This window comes from Gorilla gorilla, chromosome 11 (assembly GCF_029281585.2).
Source record: "Gorilla gorilla gorilla isolate KB3781 chromosome 11, NHGRI_mGorGor1-v2.1_pri, whole genome shotgun sequence".
Classification (NCBI taxonomy): domain Eukaryota; kingdom Metazoa; phylum Chordata; class Mammalia; order Primates; family Hominidae; genus Gorilla; species Gorilla gorilla.
In genome coordinates, this window is record NC_073235.2 from 86,563,425 (window position 1) to 86,581,964 (window position 18,540).

The 18,540-nt window shown below is 34.1% G+C and overlaps 1 long non-coding RNA gene across 3 annotated transcripts in view; it reads right to left on the reverse strand.

Moving 5' to 3' along the window:
- The window catches only part of LOC129532136 (uncharacterized), a 110,841-nt gene that overhangs the window by 24,908 nt on the left and 67,393 nt on the right, over positions 1-18,540 (reverse strand). For 2 of the 3 annotated variants that reach the window (XR_010129641.1, XR_010129642.1), the window contains one exon: positions 12,663-12,723. This is a non-coding gene — a long non-coding RNA (uncharacterized lncRNA). Of the gene's footprint in view, positions 1-12,632; positions 12,724-18,540 lie in introns of those variants that run through there. The other variant, XR_008677764.1, reaches the window with a different exon arrangement.

Genomic DNA, 18,540 nt, shown 5'->3' on the forward strand with positions numbered 1-18,540 from the left:
TTAATCTTCAAAACTACCCTATGGCAAAAACATTTTTGCATTTCCATTTTACAGAGGAGGGAACTACAGACTAATGTGGATAAAAACCTTGTTCATGGGCATATCATTATCATGTAGTAAAGTTTGTATTTGAACTCATACTTTTTACTATAAGCTATATTAGTCACTTCCAGTGCCAAATCATACAGTTTTTCCCCTGTAAATTCATTTGTATTTCCCCTCTTCTCTTGCCATAATAATTATTACATCCCCTTGACCACAGAACATACTTTTAAGCTTATACTGTAGAATTTGTATATTTACATGTAATCGTTGTGTCTAGTAATTGAGTATCTTGATAGCAGCCATTGTATCTTATTTGTATTTAAATCCAACATTAGTGCTTGGTAGATAGTAAGTTTTGTTGAATGAAAACTAAATAAAGAGATGACCCACAATAAAAGAAAGTATAATATTTTGGTCACTAACATAAGACAGTGATTACTGTTTATTTTCTAGTTTGAAAACAATGGTAAAATACAAAAGAAAAAGTATTATTTATTTTCATATAAAAGATTTTATATGAACAGTATGAATCCTCTTATCCCTTTTCTCCAACATTCTAAACCCCATCCCTGAAACCTACCTAAAAATAAAATTCATGTAAAATGAAGAAGAGGAAATAGTGCCTTAAAAATTCCTAGCATCGATTCATATTACTCTTTTGAATTACTTTTAAAGTGTTCAGTTAAACCACTGTTTTGGAATTTTTTTAGCATATGAATTTTCTTGACAAATCATGTTGTGACACTTATAAAAAATATTATACCAGAAATCCAGAGTTGCAGTGTCAAAAGTTGTTTTAAAATATCCATGAGTAGGTAGACAGCCAATTACATTCTTGCAGTTTTCATCTACTGACCAGTGTACATTATTATATGGGGAGAGGATTAATCCATGACATAGAAATATCACTCTTTTCAGTAACTCTTCTCAAAGCCTGAGACATTTTCAGACTCTAATCACCTGGAAAGTGAAACACCAATTTTTCTCTAAGTTGACAGGAAAATAACTTCTGTAACAGGTGCAGGGATCAATACAGAAGTTATATAGTATACAAGGTTTACCTCTTTTTACCTCAAAAACTTCATTGTGGCCTATATGCTACTGGATAGTAAAAACTAACCTAAATAAACTAAAAAGCAAAGAAACCAGTGTTGTAGGCGGTCAGTTCAGGTTCTTGACTTTGCCACACAGAAGAATTTGTGAGTCCAAAGTAAGAGTAAGCAAAGAAGTTTATTGCAAAGCAAAAGTAACACTCTGAGAGGCAGAGCATCTTGTACGTCTGTAAAGATTCTAAAACACAACTTCTAATATCTGGCTTCCACCAAATTATCAAAAAATACATATTCTATGTCTTCTTTCTGAACCTAATGAATCAGGATTATTAAAGAGGGTACCCAGATATTGTATGTAGTTTTATTCCACCTCAGTATTTCAAACTCTTATGCATGAATGTCCTTTGAGTACTGCTGCTTTACTGTAACCCATTTAGGATGGAAAACAAATGAGAAATCAAAGAACTGTTACACTAACAGCCAAGTACACTGTACTTCCTACTATGAAGATTACCTTGATATATTGAAAGAAATAAGAACTAAGCCTACTTAATGATTTTAAATTATTAGTCACAAAAATGACATTTATCCTATTCTCCATCTATGACTGGGACTGTCACTATTTGTGCTCAACCTGTTTCATCAACTCCTATCTGAACTAGTTAAAGGAACAGGCTAAGTGGGCATTTGTCTGGAGTAGTCAAATATCACTCAATTGTAAAGAAATGGAGAAAATTGATGAGACCTCCTCTCAGAAGAGTTCTGATTATGTTTGGTAGTAATAATTTGATAAACTGCTTGCTGGTTATATGGGGCGGCAGTGAAGAGAAATGGACTGATGACACAGAACACCTAAGGGTAAAGGACAGATTTTTGTACACTTACTTGATAACCATCCCTCTGACACATCCCAACTCTGGATTTCTGGTATAATATTTTTTATAAGTGTCACAACATGATTTGTCAAGAAAATTCATATGCTAAAAAAATTCCAAAACAGTGGTTTAACTGAACACTTTAAAAGTAATTCAAAAGAGTAATATGAATCAATGCTAGAAATTTTTAAGGCACTATTTCCTCTTCTTCATTTTACATGAATTTTATTTTTAGGTAGGTCTCAGGGATGGGGTTTAGAATGTTGGAGAAAAGGGATAAGAGGATTCATACAGTTCATATAAAATCTTTTATGTGAAAATAAATAATATTTTTTCTTTTGTATTTTACCATTGTTTTCAAACTAGAAAATAAACAGTAATCACTGTCTTATGTTAGTGACCAAAATATTATACTTTCTTTTATTGTGGGTCATCTCTTTATTTAGTTTTCATTCAACAAAACTTACTATCTACCAAGCACTAATGTTGGATTTAAATACAAATCCAAACTATTATATCTGGAATAATAGTTTGATATGCAATTTTTAATTAATCAAAGCTCCTCCTATGTTGGAATTTAGAATAAGAAAAAGTCTATAGAATATTACTTTATACTATTCGGAGTATAAATATTTCAAATAGCTAAAGTTCTTTTAAACGGTAATCATTCATGAATCATGTGTGCTTATTTTCTTTAATCAAATTTATTTTGTATATATAAAATAATGTGTGTCATTTTGTTGGGGGTATTAAAATTGTTTGAGAAGACAACTTTTCCAAAAATCTGTAAGCATAATGAACCCTTAAAATTAACAGTACTAGCTACTTACAAATAATTTCTGTCCATTCTTTAGGGTAAGCCATTTCAAACTTACATTAGGAAGCATTTCTAGAGCCCATATTTGAGCTAATCTTCATATTTGGAAGTTAAAAAGCTTAAGATGTAAAGTATCTTGCAAATATGTACTGAACAACTTGCTATTTTTAATGTCCGAATATCAACTTTTTATCTTTATATTTTCTAACTTAAAATGCTTATTTTTTATTTTTAATATAAGTATTAATTTGATATGTTTAGGTTATATTTTGTGATTTATTTTGTATATGTATATTTTTAATTTCATTATTTTGCTGAAGGTAAGAAAACTCATGGTACCAAGATAAGAAATATACCCAGCCTCATCTTGGTATTGTTTCAGAAAGAAATCAGATGGTTTGTGATTACTTCTTGCTGTGATGTTTGCTTGCAATATTTCATTGCTCTCTCCTGTGACATTGGAGGACACCATCTTGATGTCAATAAACTTGTCTATGTTTCTGCAAATCAGACTAGCTCTCTCTTACCCTAGGACCCCAAGGATCCTATAACTAGTAAGTAGATATTTTTAAATATATATTAATGTTGAATTGTTCAAAATGTTATTGATTATTCTACTTCTTTGTGGTTGCTGCTTGGGTAAAATTATATCCAAATTAACTGAAATAAATATTGAACATTCTTCCCAAATATTTTTTAAACATTGTTTTATTAATATCCAAATTTCTCTATTAGATTGGTAAAAAGATAGTTACTACTCTTTGTCCTTAAATACCCCTTTTTATATAATATGTGAATTATTGCCTCAGGAATATAATATTCTAGCCTGTACTATTCTGTACCTTTCAGGATACTGAACACAATGACACTTTGACTTTTATGCTCATTTAAAGTATTGACTATTTTATGAGACAGAGAAAATGACACAGCATTTCTTTACAGACATTTTTTTTGTTTGCTGATTTCACTCTTATCCTATTTGATCAGAGAATCGTTATCTTTCCTGACATCACATTTTATATTCATAGAGAATTATTTTTTAAGATGTCATCATTGAAATTTTTTAAATGGACTTTACAGTTAAATGTAAACACAATCTGGTTCTCCATAGTCACTGTAAATGTTTTGCTTCACTATTTAACTGAATATACTTTTTGTAAAATTTTATTTACCTTCTTTTAAATTTGGATTGTGTAAGTTTTACGTTTCAGATATCTTCTATGAAAATAAAAGTAATTTTACATAATATGGCAACAAATGACTTCAACAAAGTGCTGTGGTTCATAATATATTTTTACTAAAGGTTAGAGAACAGCAGAGGGTAGTTGGGAAAATGAAAAAGGAGCAGCTTTTAACTGAACACCAGATAACTTTCAAAAAATGTATTGGTCTTTATTCTTTATAGAGAACCTTGTACAAACTATGAAGCCCCAAGTTCCATAACTGTGATTATATTCCTTAGCCCTGCTTTCTCCTTCAAGGCCTTTCTTTTATATTTCCCCTTATTTAAGTTCTTCTCTTGGCTGTACAGTTAATAGGATAAAAATTGGAACCTCTCTCCTCTTATTATCGACAAAATACTGGATTATTTTTCCCAATACAAACCTCCTTCTTCTACACTATGTAAATGGGGCCATTTGTTTTATCACCCCAAACACGTTTTTATGACTTGCAAACTAAGAAGACGTCTACCATGAATAGCAATACATTTACAACTACAAAGACTCGATAATTGATTGGATATAGAATTAGAGAAAGGAAGCATTAAGAATAATTTTTAGATTTCTGGAACTGAGCACCTTGGAGTTCTTTATTGAAATAGATAGTATAGCCAAAAGCAATTTTGGGGAGAAGATGATGAAATCAGTGTTGGACGCATCAATTTTTGAAGTATTGAATGGATTACTGTAGGGCTGGGATTTTACCTGGCTGGGGCTACAGATGATAATGGGGCAAAGGATTCAAGAGTGTTGGCAAAAGAATAGTTGGGTGGAGCAAAGGATTTGAGAATATTGGCCAAAGAATACTTGGTTGAAACAATGTGACACACAATGTGACACAAGGTTTGAGTTATTTAGGGAAGCAGGTGAAAACTAAATGGAATTAATAGGAAAAGGTAAAGGGGTAAAGGAACTAAAGATTTCAGTATGCTTAAAGAACAAATAGATAATGTGAGAGTTGGAAGAATGAATGCTAGTTTAAGGATTTCATAAGTAATTCTGGGAGATGACTGAATGGGCATGGATGGGTAAAATATAACCAATGTTGTTAGTGTTACAAAAGTAAACAGAGTAAATAGCTGAAAATCTGGACATATTATTTTGCATTATCAAAGGACACCAGAATGATGGCAAGATTTAAGTTAGAAAAGAAGTATTTGAATAATGAGAAGCCATGCAATTGACAGATGAAAATGATAATAAGAGAACGATCTCATTTATTAGATTGAGTTTAATTTCAAAGGAGGTTTTATCTAGTGTTGTTGGAGCACCAGTGATCTGGAAGTTACACTGAGTATTCAGGGGCATGCTAAGACCACTTCAAGCCCCAAATTAATGGAGTATAGAAGAATAAGTGAAGTCCAATGTAGAGGGTGGATAGGAAAGTAATCCCTCAGAAAAAAAAAGCTAGAATTCATTTATGAGAAGAAGAAACAGTATATGCATAAACTAGTGGTCTACACAATGTATTTTTGAAGATAGTTGTATCAGAGGACAAAGAAGAAAGGTTGGGAAGGAGGCAGACAGTGGAAATCTGGCTTAGATACAATAAATCACAGGCCATATATAGATGAATGCATGGGGAGATGGACATGTCAGCGGTCAGGGGAATTACTTTAGGAAAATGGCCAAGGATGGTGTTGACGTGAGGTTTGCTCTAGTGATCTGGCTTTACAAGTAAGTACTTCTTCATCATTCTCTAAAGAAATGGGATAAATTTTACCTTTGTTGAGAAAATGTCCCTCACGCTGGTAGCAGCAATAATGGGGCTAATTATTTTACAGGATCCTCACCATAATTAGCAAATAGCACATACCTAGGAAATTTTTATTATTTTCATTAAATCATTATGAATATTTATTAAATACTTCTATTCCAGACACTGTTGTAGAAATGACAGTTACAACAATTAGCAAGGCAAACAAGGCCCTGGCTTCCAAGGAGCTAAGCCTATGGAGCGCATACTGATGTGAAAGTGCCCCTCTCTCTGACAGGAAGTTGGAAATGAACTGTTGACCAAAGTCCTTGAGTAACAAGAGACTTGAGTTTCTTGAGAAAAACTCCCTAGGCCCACTGAGGAGGAAGGATTGGCTAAACTGGGCCGGGCATGGTGGCTCACACCTGTAATCCCAGCACTTTGGGAGGCCAAGATGGGCGGATCATGAGCTCAAGAGATCAAGACCATCCTAGCCAACATGGTGAAACCCCATCTCTACTAAAAATACAAAAATTAGTGGGGCATGATGGCACACGCCTGTAGTCCCAGCTACTTGGGAGGCTGAGGCAGGAGAATCGCTTGAGCCCAGGAGACAGAGGTTACAGTGAGCCGAGATCACGCCATTGCACTCCAGCCTGGATGACAGGGTGAAACTCCGTCTCAAAAATAAATAAATAAATAAAAGAGCTTAACCTCAAGGATCTAGAACTAGAAATACCATTTGACCCAGCCATCCCATTACTGGGTATATACTCAAAGGATTATAAATCATGCTGCTATAAAGACACATGCACACGTATGTTCATTGCAGCCCTATACACAATAGCAAAGACTTGGAACCAACCCAAATGTCCATCAATGATAGACTGGATTAAGAAAATGTGGCACATACATACCACGGAATACTGTGCAGCCATAAAAAAGGATGAGTTCATGTCCTTTGTAGGGACATGGATGAAGCTGGAAACCATCATTCTCAGCAAACTATCACAAGGACAAAAAACCAAACACCGCATGTTCTCACTCATAGGTGGGAATTGAACAATGAGAACACTTGGACACAGGAAGGGGAACATCACACACTGGGGCCTGTCGTGGGGTGGGGGAGGGGGGAGGGATAGCATTAGGAGATATACCTAATGTAAATGACAAGTTAATGGGTACAGTACACCAACATGGCACATGTATACGTATGTAACAAATCTGCACGCTGTGCACATGTACCCTAGAACTTAAAGTATAATTAAAAAAAAGAAAAAAAAAGAAATTAACTACTTTCAGAGAATGACAATTCTCCTTCTTAATTTTTAAAAAAGTGTATACAATGCATTAATGCCATGGATATAAGGCTAATTGTTTATGGTTCCTATAGCAGTCTGAATTTTAATAAGGGGTGGGAACAGAATTATTTTTTATTTGTTTTGGAAGCTGCAAGAACTTGACTATATTTTAGAGACATTGTTAATAGTAGGTGGTGGAAAAGTTAAAGGTCTACATCTCTTTACACTGTTACTTGGGCAAGCATATTGAGTCTTGTGCAAGATATTCCAGTGAATCTTAAATATGAGATAGAACATATGCTAATGTTTTCATTTGTAGGTATTTAGAAACTTGTGTGGCTTAGTTAATTTTTTCTTACATATTTGTTTTCTTACATTGACACACATAAAATTTTTGAATAGAATGATGAGACATTTTTTCCACGTCATTTTCATGCCATTGATTTAATATTTCTTTCATGATATAAACTAGCTGATTGGAAGTTTTCTGGGTAAAAATTACTTATTTATTTAATGGGTAACAAAATATTGTATTAAAGTACTGGTTGGTTATTTTAATACTTTGTTTTGGAGATAATCAAGTCAGCTTTATTTTCCATTCCACTCCCACTTTTTCTTGTACTCTTCTCTCCCTTTTTCTTAATCAGTACCTGTGTATATGAGGAGTGGGCAGAGAAGGGGCAGAAAATATATTGCCACCCTCCCATCTTATGGCATATAGTCAGATTTTTTTGTGAAATTTCTCCAGCATTGAGAAGTATTTGATCTCTACTTGAAAATCAAGGTGCAACTTGAAATAGTCATAATGTGAATAATGACTTAGATTAGTACACAGAGTTTTTATTCTTTCCAAAGTGGTGAATCTCATATTCCTGTTGTCTTCTGCTATACATGATACTTCAGAGGGATTTGAAAAATTTCCAAGGGAAAAAGTATTTTTTTCTAAGAAACCCAGAATACACTCAATTTCCCTTTTATTATATTACATTGTTGCATGTTTTATTAATTGAATAATAAAATTATTAAATATCTGTATACATGGATATCTATATATAAGAAAATGGAGAGATTATGTGAACATTCCTAAATTATCTGATATACCCATGTTCCTGATTTCTTATTAAAATGCAGTTTCATAAAATGGTCATTTATTTTCTCCTAAGTACTCATGTTAAAGAAATAGTTCCATGCTCTTTAAAAGACTATGTGCTTATCATCAGTATAGTGGCACTGGCTTTATTAATTTCTAATTTTTTTTAGAAAGTAATAAAGCTTAATTAATTTCAAAAATTTTAAATTTTAATCCTGATAAAACAAAGATTTAAAAACTTTAGCAACCACTTAGGAAAGCCAGGATAATAGACTTAAATATTATATTTTTAAGTGTTATTCCTTAGGGTATTTGGACGGACATACTTCTTCTAACCTTAAAAATGCTAAATCCCCGTTGTTTCCAACCTGAACAAATGTTATTCATGTGAAATGTCACTTTAATAAACATGTCTATGTTTATTCTCTCTGTTAGTGAGACTCTGTAGACTAAAAATTTTTTGAAAAAATAAATCTATTCTTGAATTTAACTCTCAAAGACAGGGTTCATGGTCTTGAAATGGCATAACTATCACATGATAGGTATAATGAAATATATTGATAATATGTTAAAATTTTCAAATAATTATATAAAATTCTTCCCAGGTTCACATAATCCTTTGTGGGCAATAAATAATATGTCACAAATATGAATGAGATGGCCAGGTAAAAATGATGTGCACCGGGGCAGGTTCGGTGGCTCACGCCTGTAATCCCAGCACTTTTGGAGGCAGAGGCAGCGGATCACCTGAGGTCAGAAGTTCAAGAGCAGCCTGGCCAACATGGTGAAACTCCGTCTCTACTAAAAATACAAAAATTAGCCAGGCATGATGGCAGGCACCTGTAATCCCAGCTAATCAGGAGGCTGAGGCAGGAGAATCGTTTGAACCTGGGAGGCAGAGGTTGCATTGAGCTGAGATTGTGCCACTGCATTCCAGCCTAGGTAACACAGCAAGACTCTGTTGGAAAAAAAAAAAAAAGATGTCCACCCATAGTCCCAGCTGCTCAGGAGCTGACATGGGAGAATAACTCGAGCCCAGGAGTTCCAGGCCAGCCTGGGCAACATACTGAGACTGTCTAAAAAAAAAGGTTTTTTTTAATGATAGAGAGTGATAGTACTTATGCCCAAGTGAAGGACACGTGTCTCCTCCTAAATGCACTGGAATTAGAATTTTAAAAGAGAAATATTCTGCTAGTCATCTATACACTGTTCCCATCACTTTGCTAATTCTACATTCTTTACTACCATTTTGAAAGTTTCTTTGTGAAGTGGCAAACTTTGGGACTAAACACGTTTCTATTTGAAAAAAGTCTTATTTTTTGACTCAGAATACAAAGGCATACACTTGTATGTGATTCTTGTGAATAAACAATCTTCTCTCTCTACTCGATGTGAATTTCTAGAAGGGCTTTGAGGCATGAATATGAATCAGGCCATTTTTGCTTCCCAGTATTCTTCCTTACACCTTAGTCAGAATATATCATCATCATGATGTTTCAGCCGACTCTTCAAATAGAACATATTGTTGTAATAATTACCAAACCCTAGCCTTTTATATTTGAGCTGCTCTCCTAAGTAGGAATTTGATTCATAACATATTGTAGGAATCTATGCATTTTAATTGTCCTTCTCTGTAACCTGACTGTGAAGCACTCCAATGTCAAGGATGTTGAATAATTCATCTTTGTCTTCTAGCACTTACTGCAGTTCCTTGCATATGATAATTCTACTTACAATTTATTGAGTATCTTCTCTATGCTAGGCACTTTGGTAATTACTCAGTGTAGCCTTAACTAATTAACAAATTAATGAATGAAAGTTGAGTTAATACTTCATGTTTGATGGCTAGAAGAAAAAGAAAAAGACCCATTTGTTCCATTCTGAGGGTGAAAGGACTGGTATAATTGGAAATGGGTGCAGATAGCAGCAGACTCACAGTGTCTGGCCAGACTTAGTATCTGCTAGTCTGATGCCCATAAAGGGGAAAAACACTGCAAGAGAAGAAACTATTGGAAAAATACCACTTGTGGGAAAATGAATTACTGCGGTTTTAAATAAGTTTTATGGAATTTAACAGATAAATATTACTATAGAACAACATATTTTAAAATTGAAATAAAATATAATAGCGTTAGACTGTTGGGCAATAATTATTCATGGATAACTATTATTTGTGCACATCTTAAGAATGAGGCACTTTTGGAAAAGGCAGTCTCATGCATACAATCTTTGACCGGCATTAGGCCACAAACATTTGCTTTATATAAAACATTTATTTTATATAAAACTCCCATTATAAAACTTTTGTGTTCTCTAAGTTCAAGGTCCCTAGGAACTTCTGTAAAGCAACTCACTGTGTATATCATTTAATCCTCTTCATAGTACCCTTTATAAATTGTGGAAAGGGGACTAGTACAAAAGAATAATGACATACTAGCTACTGATATTGATCTGTGTAATAAAGTATTTTCTGTCTCTGACTGAGGAGTCCTGTGTCTCTACCATCATCTATGAAACTGTGGCACTCTCACATGACAATTTGCAAGTAGAGTAAAATCTCAGTCCCTTCAAAGCTCTTGACATAGACCTGCCTGGAATTTGGTATTTATTAACATTAGCCATGTTTGACAATACCTTACCATCTTTTCTTAGCATCTTTTTCCAGCTCTGAGAATTTTAAAGTAAATGGGTAAATGTAACAAATACTAATTAATATTTCTCAATGGTGGCATAATTGCCAGTAAAATCATCCACTTTGGTATCACTGTATAACTTTTATAGAGGAAAATAAGACATGAAAGTAGGCTGGTGTAGAAAATTCACCATGGATTTAGATATTGAGCTATATTCATATTTTTAAGGACATAAGTAAGGCAAGTAATAACTGTAATAATCTACATAAGTAATGGAAAGACTGTTTTGATACTTGCATAAAGATATTTGAAATATAATTATTAAAATATAAAGAAGGTTTTTAATCAATATGTATACGTGGTACATTTTTAAAATCTGTGGGTTTTGGGCTTAGGATAATTTTATTTAATTTCCCTGACTGAAATAAAAAAGATCTACTAAGAACGAGTCTTCCTGTGAAATGAGAAAAAAGTTTTTAAAGAGTTTCTATACTGAATATTTTAAATACCCACACATTACTACAATCTGTAGACCACAGAGCATAGCAGATTCTCATGTTGGAATTGTGAAGCTAAATATTGTTGAGTTACTGCAGTGGAGCATATGTTTGTGACTTAGTCTCTCACCTCTAATAATAGTCTTGTTATAATTGCACTGCAAAAAATGTTGGTTTTAAAACATCAGATTATTAGGGAAAAATGTAATAAAATATTCTAAAATATTTTAATACTTAAACACTTAAAAATCATAAAGTAGGCTTTAAAACAACTCTTTTAATTCCTTTTTAAATATTCTTTTCAAAATTTTTTCTCTGCTTTCTCAGTGCAATACTTAATATATTTAAGCAGCAACTTTAAAGAAATACTTTTCTGGTTATTTCTGTTTGAAGCGTCTTGAACAATACAATATAGTGTATACACTACAATTCTTTAAAGAAGCTCAGAAGATATAGTGTATATATAGAGCCAGTCCAAGCCCCAAAACTGAAGAACTTGGAGTCCAGTGTTCGAGGGCAGGAAGCATCCAGCACGGACGAAAGATGTAGGCTGGGAGGCTTTGCCAGTCTGGTCTTTTCACATTTTTATGCCTATTTCATATTCCAGCTGCACTGGCAGCTGATTAGATGGTGCCCACCCAGATTAAGGGTAGGTCCACCTTTCCCAACCCACTGACTCAATCTCCTTTGGCAACACTCTCACAGACACACCCAAGATCAATACTTTGCATCCTTCAATCCAATCAAGTTGACCCTCAGTATTAACCATCACACTACGTGAGGTCAATCATATCATGGTAAATAAGATCTGTGTTGGGGCTCCCTTACTTGCATTCAAGTATCATTTTTCATTGGAATATAATAGCACATGGGCAGGGCCTAATGTGCATGGAATGCAGTGTTCCAAACAATGTCTATTCATTTTCATACATAATTTTACCTTGTAGCATGGTGTGTCAGGGATCCCCAAAGCCACCCTCAGGCTTGATCATTTACTAGGACATGCAGGACTCAGAAGCTGCTATATTCATGTTTATGGTTATCACAGTGAAATAATACAGATCAAAATCAGCAAAAAGAAAAAGTGCATGGGGTGAAGTCCAGGAGAAACCAAGAGTAAGCTTCCAGGTGTTTCCTCCCAGTGAAGTCAAACATGGATGTAGTTACTCTCCCAGAAATAAAAGTTGACAACATGTGTAAGGTGTTGCCAACCTGGGAAGTTCACAGGAGTCTTTCTTCAGGATTACTACTGGAAGTTAGTCACCTAAGCATGACTGACCTCAGCTATCAGATTCCAGCACCATTACCTCCTTCCCTCTCACTATGTCCTCAGCAAAAGCAGGCATTCACTTTAAATCATAGTGTAAAGATAAAACACTGACACTGCCCATAGATCTAGGTATATTGCCGGAGGAACTCAGTGAAGATAAACTTACTGGAATAAATGAGGAAAATAGTTGTGATGAAACGGATCAGGAAGTCTCAGAAGGAACGATGCTGGCAAAAAAAAAAAGAAAAAAAAATTACACTAAAGGAACTCTAGGAGATATTTCCTGACATTGAAAGTGAAAAGAATAACATGTTGTTAGATGATTCAAACCTAAAGAGCTGTATGACAAATCATCATGGCATAGAAAAGACTATTGTTCCATACTGCAAGTTACGGTGAGTAGGAGTACTGTTTAAACTACTCTTGTTCATTTTTAATTTTTTTTACAAAATACAACTTAATGTTTAATGTTCAATGGTTTCAGTTGGTGCACTAAGTAAATATTAGTTTTATTAGTTTTTCCTTTCCCGATACATTTATAACTGAAAGAGAGTTTTTAATGTTTTGACAAAAAAAATTTTTAAAGGTCATGTGACAATTGTACTTTTTCCTATTAATTATTTAAAAGTATTTTTTGTTTTTAATTGTGGTAAGAAACACATAACATAAATTGTACCACGTTAATGATTTTTAAGTGCATAGTTCAACAGTGTTAATTGTATTTACATTGTTGAGCAACAGATTTTCAGAACATTTTCATCTTGCAAAACTAAAACTCAGTACCCATTAATCAACAACTTCCCATTTTCTCTTTCCCCCAGCTCCTGTTAACCACCATTCTACTTTCTGTTTTTATGAATCTGACTACTTTAGATATCTCATATAAGTGAAATCAATACTATTTGTCTTTTTGTGATTGGCATATTTGACTTAGCATGATGTTATTAGGATTTGTCCATGTTGTAAAATGTGACAGAATTTCCTTCTTTTTTAAGACTAAATAATGCATCATACACATATGCCATCTTTTGTTTATCCATTCATCTGTAGATGGACATTTAGTCCCTGTCTCCAGAGAAATATACTTGGGAAATAAATTGTATTAAGTGTTCACATAGCCTTAAAGAAAAATGTTCACATTCAGACACATTCATACTTATGCTCAGATGATAATACACTCATGTATATCTATAGATGTTCCTTTCACTGATTTATTAATACTTTCTATTAATTTCAAAGACTCTTAACAGTCATTATCAGAATGCAGATTTATTTATAGTCCTTCATGTTTCTAGGATTAATATTTTCATCTGCTATTTTGAACATGCATTCATCCAACAGATGTTTACTTGACTTCTGCTACATTCCAGAAGCTATGCTGGGTGCTTGGAATACATAAATTGATAAGGTCTCTGTCATATTAGAAAGTGTATTTTCACATGGGGAGAAAGTAAACAAGTATGTATCATAAACAAGAAAATTGAGTAGTATGTTAGACGGTAGGTATTCTGGAAAAAAATAAAAAAATATAGAGCAAGATGAAGCAGGTTGGATGTAAAGAGGAGAGAGTAGGCAAGTTGTAGTGCTTAACAGGATGGTCAGGGAAGTCTTTAGTGAACAAAACTTACATGTGGTAAAGGCTTTGTCCTTGTGGATACAGGGTGAAGAAGATAATCTAAGTGGCGCAAACAGCCAGTGAAAAGCTCCTAAGGCAAGAGCAAACCTCTTATGTTCAAAGAAAGTAGAATCCAGTGTAGCTTGAGCAGAGGCAACAAGGGTAAGAAAGGTAATGGATGAGATCAGAGAGGGGGCTCTGATCATTGAGAGGACTCTGGCTTTCACTGTGAGGAAATGGGAATGAAGCCATAGCAGGGTTTTGAGTAGAGGACTAAGTGAATGGGCTGTCTTTGTTAAATGGCTCACTCCAGCTACAATGTTCAGAGAAGTCCATGGGGCTAGGGGACAAAAATGGAAATGAAGAGATCACACCAGAGATACTGCAGTTATCCAGACAAAACATTATGTTGGTAGCAGTGAAAATGGTGAGGACTCACTGGGTTCTAGATATATTTGAAAAGTAGAGAATATTGGGTTTCCTAAAGTGATGGATTTGGAGTGTAAATGATGACAAGCTTCGGCCTGAATATTTGAATGTATAGAACTGTTAATCATCTGAGATAAAGAAAGCTACTGGAGAAACAAATCTCTGGGAAAAAATCAATTAAGTTCGACAATATGATTTTGAGAATTTGATATTATTAAAAGGGGGATGCTATAAAGTCAGTATGTTAAAGAAGTTTTGAGTTATGGAGATAGGTATGGGCTGTAGATTTCTGTTTGGAAGTTGGAGAAATCAACAGCTTTGAAAGCAGGGCCAACTACATAATAGGTGGGATCCAGGGCAATAAAATGTGAAATACCCTGTTCAAAAGACAGAAAAGCCATTTTTTAATTCAGCACTCTCTCTTTCAATGAGTGAGTTCACATCCTCACAGACACTCAGGTCCCCCCACCTGGCAGCAAAGGGCACAGGCCCCCAATTTTAACTCTCCTTACACCCGCACCCAGGCCCCTTGCAGGTGCAGAAGGTGGCAGTGATGGCTGGGTGTGGGCAATAAGGCAGGAGGCAGAGAACCTATCTTGGAGAGGTAGAGGGGTGATGGGAGGAGAGAATGCATGCACCTACCTTGAAATGTAAGCCCTATAGCTTTAAATGACTTTCAATTTCTTTGTGGAATTTAATAAGACAGATTATATTACTCAATGATTTAAGCACATGGGTGTATTTTCTTTTTGTTTCTTTCTTGTTGTTGTTTGTTTGTTTTGAGACGGAATTTTGCCCTGTTGCCATCGCCCAAGCTGGAGAGCAATGGCATGATCTCAGCTCACTGCGACCTCCGCCTCCCGGGTTCATGCGATTCTCCTGCCTCAGCCTCCCGAGTAGCTGGGATTACAGGTGCTTGCCAGCACGCCTGGCTACTTTTTGTATTTTTCGTAGAGACGGGGTTTCACCGTGTTGACCAGGCTGGTCTCAAACTCCTGGCCTCAGGTGATCTGCCCACCTCGGCCTCCCAAAGTGCTGGGATTACAGAGGTGAGCCACTGTGTCCAGCCACACATGGGTGTATTTGCTTGACATTTGGGCAGCCTCTGTTTTTAAAGAAATCCTTTGGACAAAACCAAGGTGGTCAAATCATTAACCTACTAATTTTTTTCCACAAATATTTCTTGATCATTTACTATAGTCTTTAAATCCCTAGGATACATTTTTTTAAAGATTAAGTAAAATTATATTATTAATATTTATTTTAAAATTGTGTCTCTTATTTGAATACTCTTAAGACATTTGTGTAAATAGAAACCCTTTTTATAGATAAATACACATTACAAAATATCAGTTGACTATTTTAAATAACTTAATTTTTGATGTTTATTTTAAAATCATCTTATTACAATATTAGCATTTCTAATTTTGTTTTACCACCCACATAACAGTTTTCTAATGTGTAAAACCTGGGTTAGAATAAACTTAACACATAGCACATTTATGCAATGAAAATTATAACAAGATTGTACTAAAAGGTTTCATTTCTAACCTTGATTCATCACTATTGACTTTAAAACGGAAGATGTACCTTTCTTTAAAAATTATGGAGATGCAAGATTAAAAACACAAAATAGCAAAAATGCATGCTAAAATAAATATAAAATAAAAAAATAGTGGAGTTGTGGAAAGAATAGTTATAAGGATAAATGCTTTTTCAGGAAGTAGATTATATACCAAAGCAATTCCAAAATTAAGTGTAATTATTTTTAATAGTAGTAGTTAATTCTTCTGAGACATACATATAGTTCTGTATTTTAAATATTTTCCATGCTGTTTTATGTTGGAAGTGACTTGTCATGGACATTAAATCTATACAAAGTCAATTGTACTATACATTTATTATGTTTAATGTAAATAATGATTCATATTTTAAAGATGAGATTGTTTATATACAGAATAATGCTTTGATAGAAATAGTGATGTTACTGTTAATAGTGAAAATATATCAGCAATATTCCTACATCGTATTCTAGTATCAGATTAGTGTATAGTAAAATCTAGTTCTGGTTTTTACAGAAGCTGACTTATTAAACTTATTTAACCCATTTTAAAACATGCTTATTATAAGGTCCTTCACTTTTCCCTATTTTATTCCTTGTCCCGACAGAAAAATATAAGAGTTTCTTGGCTGCTCTGTGACCCAGCCAGCTGCATGTTTTCCTCTGCAGGCTGAATCTAATAACGATGTTCAGGTTCTTGCCCAAAACACTGACAGAAACTTGCCCTGGCCCTGAGCCAAGTTCCTTAAAGTTTCCTATAAACTCCATGCACCTTGGCCCCTCCTTGTAAATATATTGAGATAGAATATCCCTTGTATCACTTTCCTTTGGAGGATACACTGCAGCCCCACCGCTCCCAATATAAGTAAGTTCCTCTGATAAATGCTTTGAATTGCTCACCCTGCCTTTTAGTGCTTCTTTCTTTGGAACCAGAACCAACCTCTCTCAAGATGGTTTGGGACACCTCCTCTTGGGAATACCTCTGCCACCACTTTTGGGGTGACTACAGGCTCAGATTCATCAGGACAGAACCTGTGCTTGATTAAAAACAGCCATTTTAATTAGAAATAAGAAAATAACCAGGCTGTTTGCCATTTTGTTCACCTTTCATTGTTTCCTTTTTCCATTTTCCACATTATTATTTTGGAATATCGAATTCATCTGTGAGAGTTACTTGCAGATTGGTCTTTTTAGGCACTTGCACTTCTTTTGGTGGCATATAAAATATAGCATTAAATGTTCAATTGTGTATTCTTTCCAATTTTTGAGGTTTTTACTTTTCTTCAATTGTAATTTGAGATAGTCTATAAGAGGCAAAATTTCTCATTTTAATTTTGTCTAAAACTCCAAAAATTATTGACTACAATGTCAGAATGGTTATCATGGATTGTTTTTGTGTAATGGAGGGAAGATAACTATTAGAACGTCGACCATCTGACATTCTTACTCCTCACATTAAGGAAATGATAAATATTCTGTATGTATATAATTAATAATGTAATCAAATTATTCATTTTGAAAAATTTAGTTGAAATTTATAATTTATATAATGGCAAGTTGCTTAGTGTCTCTAGGTGAGCCCACAATTGCATTATAAATGCCCCTATAATCAGCACTGACAGCAATCTCAGATGTGTTCTACTTGTTCCCATGGAGAGAGGTGCTCAAGCATTCTGTTTTGAATGAAAACTCACATTAACATGCATGGATCTATTACGTTATATATCTTCATATAAATTTTACATCTTTTAAACTTCAGGAAATATGTATATGAATATGAGCAATCAATCAATGAATAGGTTTTAATTATCTTTAACTTCTCCATGTTGTTGGAATTTAGAATTTCTCTAACACAGCAAGCTTGACACTTCTATATGTAACTAAATATTCAAGATTCATGAAACTTATAATTTAGGCTCATTTTCTTCATTTTTTTTAATTGAAAGCATTCAACTCTGTATATAAAACTCTTTTCCTTCCTAAGAAATAAAATCAAATTCATGCCTGTCTAAAAGCAGAAAATTAAGTTACATTGTGAGTGTGACCCATTTAAAGCAGCTCTATTTTATGCCTTACAGTTTTAAATGGACCAACTTATTTAAGTAACTGAACATAGGCTTAGAAGGGAAAATCTAACAACTGGAACAGTGTGATGATGATATCTTGTAAATTTCCCTCCCCTGTGATCCACTGGCTTGTCTAAGCTTTATTTTTGTTTCTTTTTTTCTCTTCTGTAGGTTATTTCCTATAGAGACAGTAGGAAAAACTGAGGGTTATTTTTCTGTTCTTGCTATTGAAAAATAAATCTCTGTTTTACATTCAGTGTTTCATTCTGCTCTAAGCATCTTAGGTAATATGCATATCTACTTTATAGGTATTGCCTAAAGCATAAAATAATGTAACACAAAATTAATGAAATGCGTTCTCTTATTCATCTTT